Below are 8,120 nucleotides of genomic sequence, written 5' to 3' on the forward strand. Positions count from 1 at the left end.
AACTAGTGCGAGGAGCGCATCATAACCTCCTGCTGGCCGCATAACTAGTGCGAGGAGTGCATCATAAACCCCCTGCTGGCCGCATAACTACTGCGAGGAGCGCATCATAAACCCCCTGCTGGCCGCATAACTAGTGCGAGGAGCGCATCATAAACCCCCTGCTGGCCGCATAACTAGTGCGAGGAGCGCATCATACGCCCCCTGCTGGCCGCATAACTCGTGCGAGGAGCGCATCATAAACCCCCTGCTGGCCGCATAACTCGTGTGAGGAGCGCATCATAAACCCCCTGCTGGCTGCATAACTAGTGTGAGGAGCGCATCATACGCCCCCTGCTGGCCGCATAACTCGTGCGAGGAGCGCATCATAAACCCCCTGCTGGCCGCATAACTCGTGCGAGGAGCGCATCATAAACCCCCTGCTGGCTGCATAACTAGTGCGAGGAGCGCATCATATACCCCCTGCTGGCCGCATAACTAGTGCGAGGAGTGCATCATACACCTCCTACTGGCCACATAACTAGTGCGAGGAGTGCATCATACGCCCCCTGCTGGCCGCATAACTAGTGCGAGGAGCGCATCATACGCCCCCTGCTGGCCGCATAACTAGTGCGAGGAGCGCATCATAAACCCCCTGCTGGCTGCATAACTAGTGCGAGGAGCGCATCATACGCCCCCTGCTGGCCGCATAACTAGTGCGAGGAGCGCATCATAAACCCCCTGCTGGCTGCATAACTAGTGCGAGGAGTGCATCATAAACCCCCTGCTGGCCGCATAACTAGTGCGAGGAGCGCATCATAAACCTCCTGCTGGCTGCATAACTAGTGCGAGGAGCGCATCATACGCCCCCTGCTGGCCGCATAACTAGTGCGAGGAGCGCATCATAAACCCCCTGCTGGCCGCATAACTAGTGCGAGGAGCGCATCATAAACCCCCTGCTGGCCGCATAACTAGTGCGAGGAGTGCATCATACGCCCCCTGCTGGCCGCATAACTAGTGCGAGGAGCGCATCATACGCCCCCTGCTGGCCGCATAACTAGTGCGAGGAGCGCATCATAAACCCCCTGCTGGCCGCATAACTAGTGCGAGGAGCGCATCATACGCCCCCTGCTGGCCGCATAACTAGTGCGAGGAGCGCATCATAAACCCCCTGCTGGCTGCATAACTAGTGCGAGGAGTGCATCATAAACCCCCTGCTGGCCGCATAACTACTGCGAGGAGTGCATCATACACCTCCTGCTGGCTGCATAACTACTGCGAGGAGCGCAGCATAAACCCCCTGCTGGCCACATAACTAGTGCGAGGAGCGCAGCATAAACCCCCTGCTGGCTGCATAACTACTGCGAGGAGTGCATCATACACCTCCTGCTGGCCACATAACTAGTGCGAGGAGCGCATCATACACCTCTTGCTGGCCACATAACTAGTGCGAGGAGTGCATCATAAACCCCCTGCTGGCTGCATAACTAGTGCGAGGAGCGCAGCATAAACCCCCTGCTGGCCAAATAACTCGTGCGAGGAGTGCAGCATAAACCCCCTGCTGGCCGCATAACTAGTGCGAGGAGTGCATCATACGCCCCCTGCTGGCTGCATAACTAGTGCGAGGAGCGCATCATAAACCCCCTGCTGGCCGCATAACTAGTGCGAGGAGTGCATCATAAACCCCCTGCTGGCCGCATAACTAGTGCGAGGAGCGCAGCATAAACCCCCTGCTGGCCAAATAACTCGTGCGAGGAGCGCATCATAAACCCCCTGCTGGCCGCATAACTAGTGCGAGGAGTGCATCATAAACCCCCTGCTGGCCGCATAACTAGTGCGAGGAGCGCAGCATAAACCCCCTGCTGGCCAAATAACTCGTGCGAGGAGCGCATCATACGCCCCCTGCTGGCCGCATAACTAGTGCGAGGAGCGCATCATAACCTCCTGCTGGCCGCATAACTAGTGCGAGGAGTGCATCATAAACCCCCTGCTGGCCGCATAACTACTGCGAGGAGCGCATCATAAACCCCTTGCTGGCCGCATAACTAGTGCGAGGAGCGCATCATAAACCCCCTGCTGGCCGCATAACTAGTGCGAGGAGCGCATCATACGCCCCCTGCTGGCCGCATAACTCGTGCGAGGAGCGCATCATAAACCCCCTGCTGGCCGCATAACTCGTGTGAGGAGCGCATCATAAACCCCCTGCTGGCTGCATAACTAGTGTGAGGAGCGCATCATACGCCCCCTGCTGGCCGCATAACTCGTGCGAGGAGCGCATCATAAACCCCCTGCTGGCCGCATAACTCGTGCGAGGAGCGCATCATAAACCCCCTGCTGGCTGCATAACTAGTGCGAGGAGCGCATCATATACCCCCTGCTGGCCGCATAACTAGTGCGAGGAGTGCATCATACACCTCCTGCCGGCCACATAACTAGTGCGAGGAGTGCATCATACGCCCCCTGCTGGCCGCATAACTAGTGCGAGGAGCGCATCATACGCCCCCTGCTGGCCGCATAACTAGTGCGAGGAGCGCATCATAAACCCCCTGCTGGCTGCATAACTAGTGCGAGGAGCGCATCATACGCCCCCTGCTGGCCGCATAACTAGTGCGAGGAGCGCATCATAAACCCCCTGCTGGCTGCATAACTAGTGCGAGGAGTGCATCATAAACCCCCTGCTGGCCGCATAACTAGTGCGAGGAGCGCATCATAAACCCCCTGCTGGCTGCATAACTAGTGCGAGGAGCGCATCATACGCCCCCTGCTGGCCGCATAACTAGTGCGAGGAGCGCATCATAAACCCCCTGCTGGCCGCATAACTAGTGCGAGGAGCGCATCATAAACCCCCTGCTGGCCGCATAACTAGTGCGAGGAGTGCATCATACGCCCCCTGCTGGCCGCATAACTAGTGTGAGGAGCGCATCATACGCCCCCTGCTGGCCGCATAACTAGTGCGAGGAGCGCATCATAAACCCCCTGCTGGCCGCATAACTCGTGCGAGGAGCGCATCATAAACCCCCTGCTGGCCGCATAACTCGTGCGAGGAGCGCATCATAAAACCCCTGCTGGCTGCATAACTAGTGCGAGGAGCGCATCATACGCCCCCTGCTGGCCGCATAACTAGTGCGAGGAGCGCATCATAAACCCCCTGCTGGCCGCATAACTAGTGCGAGGAGTGCATCATAAACCCCATGCTGGCCGCATAACTAGTGCGAGGAGTGCATCATAAACCCCCTGCTGGCCGCATAACTAGTGCGAGGAGCGCATCATACGCCCCCTGCTGGCCGCATAACTAGTGCGAGGAGTGCATCATACACCTCCTGCCGGCCACATAACTAGTGCGAGGAGTGCATCATAAACCCCCTGCTGGCCGCATAACTAGTGCGAGGAGCGCATCATAAACCCCCTGCCGGCCACATAACTAGTGCGAGGAGCGCATCATACACCTCCTGCTGGCTGCATAACTAGTGCGAGGAGTGCATCATAAACCCTCTGCTGACCGCATAACTACTGCGAGGAGTGCATCATAAACCCCCTGCTGGCCGCATAACTAGTGCGAGGAGCGCATCATACACCTCCTGCTGGCCGCATAACTAGTGCGAGAAGCACATCATACACTCCCTGCCGGCCACATAACTAGTACGAGGAGCGCATCATAACCCCCTGCTGGCTGCATAACTAGTGCGAGGAGTGCATCATAAACCCCCTGCTGGCCGCATAACTAGTGCGAGGAGCGCATCATAAACTCCCTGCTGGCCGCATAACTAGTGCGAGGAGCGCATCATACACCTCCTGCCGGCCACATAACTAGTGCGAGGAGCGCATCATAAACCCCCTGCTGGCCGCATAACTAGTGCGAGGAGCGCATCATACACCTCCTGCTGGCCGCATAACTAGTGCGAGGAGCGCATCATACACCTCCTGCTGGCCGCATAACTAGTGCGAGGAGCGCATCATAAACCCCCTGCCAGCCACATAACTAGTGCGAGGAGTGCATCATAAACCCCCTGCTGGCTGCATAACTACTGCGGGGAGTGCATCATACACCCCCTGCTGGCCACATAACTACTGCGAGGAGTGCATCATAAACCCCCTGCTGGCCGCATAACTAGTGCGAGGAGCGCATCATACACCCCCTGCTGGCCGCATAACTACTGCGAGGAGTGCATCATAAACCCCCTGCTGGCCGCATAACTAGTGCGAGGAGCGCATCATACGCCCCCTGCTGGCCGCATAACTAGTGCGAGGAGCGCATCATACACCTCCTGCTGGCCGCATAACTAGTGCATCATACACCTCCTGCTGGCCGCATAACTAGTGCGAGGAGCGCATCATACACCTCTTGCCGGCCACATAACTAGTGCGAGGAGTGCATCATAAACCCCCTGCTGGCCGCATAACTAGTGCGAGGAGCGCATCATACACCCCCTGCTGGCCGCATAACTAGTGCGAGGAGTGCATCATATACCCCCTGCTGGCCGCATAACTAGTGCGAGGAGCGCATCATACACCCCCTGCTGGCCGCATAACTAGTGCGAGGATCCCATCATACACCTCCTGCTGGCCGCATAACTAGTGCGAGGATCCCATCATACACCTCCTGCCGGTCGCATAACTAGTGCGAGGAGCGCATCATACACCCCCTGCTGGCCGCATAACTAGTGCGAGGAGCGCATCATACACCCCCTGCTGGCCACATAACTAGTGCGAGGATCCCATCATACACCTCATACTGGCCGGCACCTCTCCTGACCTGAGCGTGACAGCTGCATAGAGATCCATCATGCTGTCACACTCAGGTCAGCCAGGAGAGAAGCCGGCTAGTACGAGGTTAATGATGAGATCATCGCACAAGTTATATGGCCATGTGTCCCTGCCCATACACAGTGTCTCTGAGCTACCTGTATCCAATCCTATGTGATACTGTCTGCTGAGCTACATGTATCCAATCCAATACTACCTCCTGAGCCGTTTATCTAATCCTATCCTGTGTGATACTGTCTGCTGAGCCGTGTATCTAATCCTATCCTGTGTGATACTGTCTGCTGAGCCGTGTATCTAATCCTATCCTGTGTGATACTGTCTGTTGAGCCGTGTATCTAATCCTATCCTGTGTGATACTGTCTGTTGAGCCGTGTATCTAATCCTATCCTGTGTGATACTGTCTGTTGAGCCGTGTATCTAATCCTATCCTGTGTGATACTGTCTTCTGAGCCGTGTATCTAATCCTATCCTGTGTGATACTGTCTGTTGAGCCGTGTATCTAATCCTATCCTGTGTGATACTGTCTTCTGAGCCGTGTATCTAATCCTATCCTGTGTGATACTGTCTGCTGAGCCATGTATCTAATCCTATCCTGTGTGATACTGTCTTCTGAGCCGTGTATCTAATCCTATCCTGTGTGATACTGTCTGTTGAGCCGTGTATCTAATCCTATCCTGTGTGATACTGTCTGTTGAGCCGTGTATCTAATCCTATCCTGTGTGATACTGTCTGCTGAGCCGTGTATCTAATCCTATCCAGTGTGATACTGTCTGCTGAGCCGTGTATCTAATCCTATCCTGTGCGATACTGTCTGCTGAGCCGTGTATCTAATCCTATCCTGTGTGATACTGTCTGCTGAGCCGTGTATCTAATCCTATCCTGTGTGATACTGTCTGCTGAGCTGTGTATCTAATCCTATCCTGTGTGATACTGTCTGCTGAGCTGTGTATCTAATCCTATCCTGTGTGATGCTATCTGATGAGCAGTGTATCTAATCCTATCCTGTGTGATACTGTCTGCTGAGCCGTGTATCTAATCCTATCCTGTGTGATACTGTCTGCTGAGCAGTGTATCTAATCCTATCCTGTGTGATACTGTCTGCTGAGCAGTGTATCTAATCCTATCCTGTGTGATACTGTCTGCTGAGCAGTGTATCTAATCCTATCCTGTGTGATACTATCTGCTGAGCAGTGTATCTAATCCTATCCTGTGTGATACTATCTGCTGAGCTGTGTATCTAATCCTATCCTGTGTGATACTATCTGCTGAGCAGTGTATCTAATCCTATCCTGCGTGGTGTGCACATAGTCATACCAAGGCTGTTAGTGACAGGAGCGTTCACTTACCAAAAAACAAAAAGAAACATTATGAATACAGGAATCACCTAAAATAGAAAATATTTTTATTAAGCCATACAGCAAACAATTAAAAACATGTAAAAAGTCAAAAATCACATAAGGATAACAATCTTAACCCAAAATAAGGCTAAATAGCACATGCATCTCCAATCGCCATCCACGAGGAGTCTGAAGAATGGATAACAATAGCGCAATATAATACTACAAGGAAATTTGCAGATTTTGTGAACAATTTATGCTTGGAAATATATAAAGGACCAAATAAAATCACGAAGTAAACATATGAAGCATATTAAAATCAGAAATAGACTGTCCATATAAATTGTGGATAGTTTACTGTTGACAACAAGGTACAAACAGAAAAAGATATATATGAATAGTCCGCCTCAGCTTGTCAAAGTAACAAATAAGCTAAAGTGCCCAGTGCCTATTCACCCCAATGGTAGAGCAATGATAAAGATATAACACGTGCTATAAGCAACAGACACATACCAAACAAAGGACTATCACAACTGTCGCAAATAGCTGCAAGTCACATAATAGGGTCAAGGATAAAAGATCAAAAACAAAGGTATGTGCAGACGGTCAGGAGCCGCCTGGAGCCCTGACAATGTGGAAAAGCCGTGCGGCGTATGCTCTTATATGCAAATGAGCGGCGCCATTTTTTAAATTTTTCTCTCACCTGTGGACTTTCCTAATAGATGTTAATCTATGGGGAAAATCCACACGCGGACCCGCAAGAGAAATTGACATGCTGCGGTCTGGAAAGACGCACTGCAAGTCAATTTCCGCGGGTGATCCGCAAGTGCACAGATAAACAGAGTGGACATGGAATCCACTACGCTGTAACATCTGGCCGCTGTGGGTTTGACGCTGCATAAACACGCAGCGGCTCCTGACCGTCTGCACATACCCTAAGATGCCATAGCAAGATCCTCATTTAGCAAATGGTTGGAGGAGAGCAGCAGGGCAAAGGTGCCCGACGCATGTTGACACACAGACTGTGGCTTCCTCAGGGGTTACAGGAGCATCCGCAGCGCTGATGGTTTAGTTTAGTTGGATGGAAGCAGCGCTATGTGACACTCGGACCCCAGGGTTGCTCCATTGAGGCAGAATTTCCATTACTAAGGAAAAGAGACCACGTCTGAAAGCTTGATTTCCACAATCACAGACCCCCAGATAATGAAGACCCCAGTATAAATATATACAGGAACCGCCGAATAGACCCCCCAAACTAATACAGATCCCACTCAAGACCCCCTAAAGTAATATAGACTCCAGACCAGACCCTCTAATCAAACACAGTGAACAGACCAGAACCTCTAGATAATAAATCACATACCGCACCTTCCACAACCGATCAGCAGTCACCTGGCTTCATACTGGGCTCTCCGCAGTCCTGGGAGGCTGCACAGATTAGAACATGTAGGGACATCAATCGCACGTGGAGCAGCTAATATCAAAGTCTCCAAAAAGTCCAAAAACAAAACCAGTCCTCCGAAACAGTGATGACAAACACTCAGCTGATCCACAGCGTGGGAATCTTTGCATAGCTGCATGGTTTGTTTATGGGTCACACATAACACATGACACGCCATATCCTCCATCTACAGCCGCCCAGCAATGACTATGCACGTCCTATGATGATGACGCAAGTCGCAACCTCGACGCCTCAGCATCTGCGCAGCACGAGGAGGAGTCGCAGCCTCCGGATCAGTCTCTGACTTATTCATCACACGTTCTTCTTTTATTTACCCCAAAGAAGTAAAGGTTTTCTAGTAAAAATACTAAATTTACAGCACTCAGAATATCCCTTTAAGCACAATATACAGTTTTGCAGTACACTTTCTATATAATTTCCTGATGTTTTTCAAGATCTCTGCTTGTAGTCATTCCATAAGGATCTGTTCTTATCAGGCGATGAAAGTGCTTATTTTGCTGCTTAAAGTTTTGTTCTCTGTTCATGTCTAAAGCAAACTCCAGAATACTGCTGGTTTCCGGTTACCAGAGAGCGGTGCACTG

The 8,120-nt window shown here is 52.0% G+C and overlaps 1 protein-coding gene across 1 annotated transcript in view; it reads right to left on the minus strand.

Annotated features, from left to right (window-relative positions):
- Window positions 1–7,730, minus strand: part of TRAF2 (TNF receptor associated factor 2) — a 66,893-nt gene extending 59,163 nt beyond the window's left edge. Inside the window, exons 1-2 of the mRNA XM_073640599.1 lie at window positions 7,446–7,730; window positions 6,087–6,124 (exon numbers count right to left, since the gene is read on the minus strand). The gene's annotated coding sequence lies outside the window, so the exon portion shown is untranslated. The remainder of the gene's footprint in view (window positions 1–6,086; window positions 6,125–7,445) is intronic.
- Between the last annotated feature and the right edge of the window lie 390 nt (window positions 7,731–8,120).

This window comes from Phyllobates terribilis, unplaced genomic scaffold, assembly GCF_046119375.1.
Source record: "Phyllobates terribilis strain yellow unplaced genomic scaffold, ASM4611937v1 Scaffold_7__3_contigs__length_470593459, whole genome shotgun sequence".
Lineage (NCBI taxonomy): Eukaryota > Metazoa > Chordata > Amphibia > Anura > Dendrobatidae > Phyllobates > Phyllobates terribilis.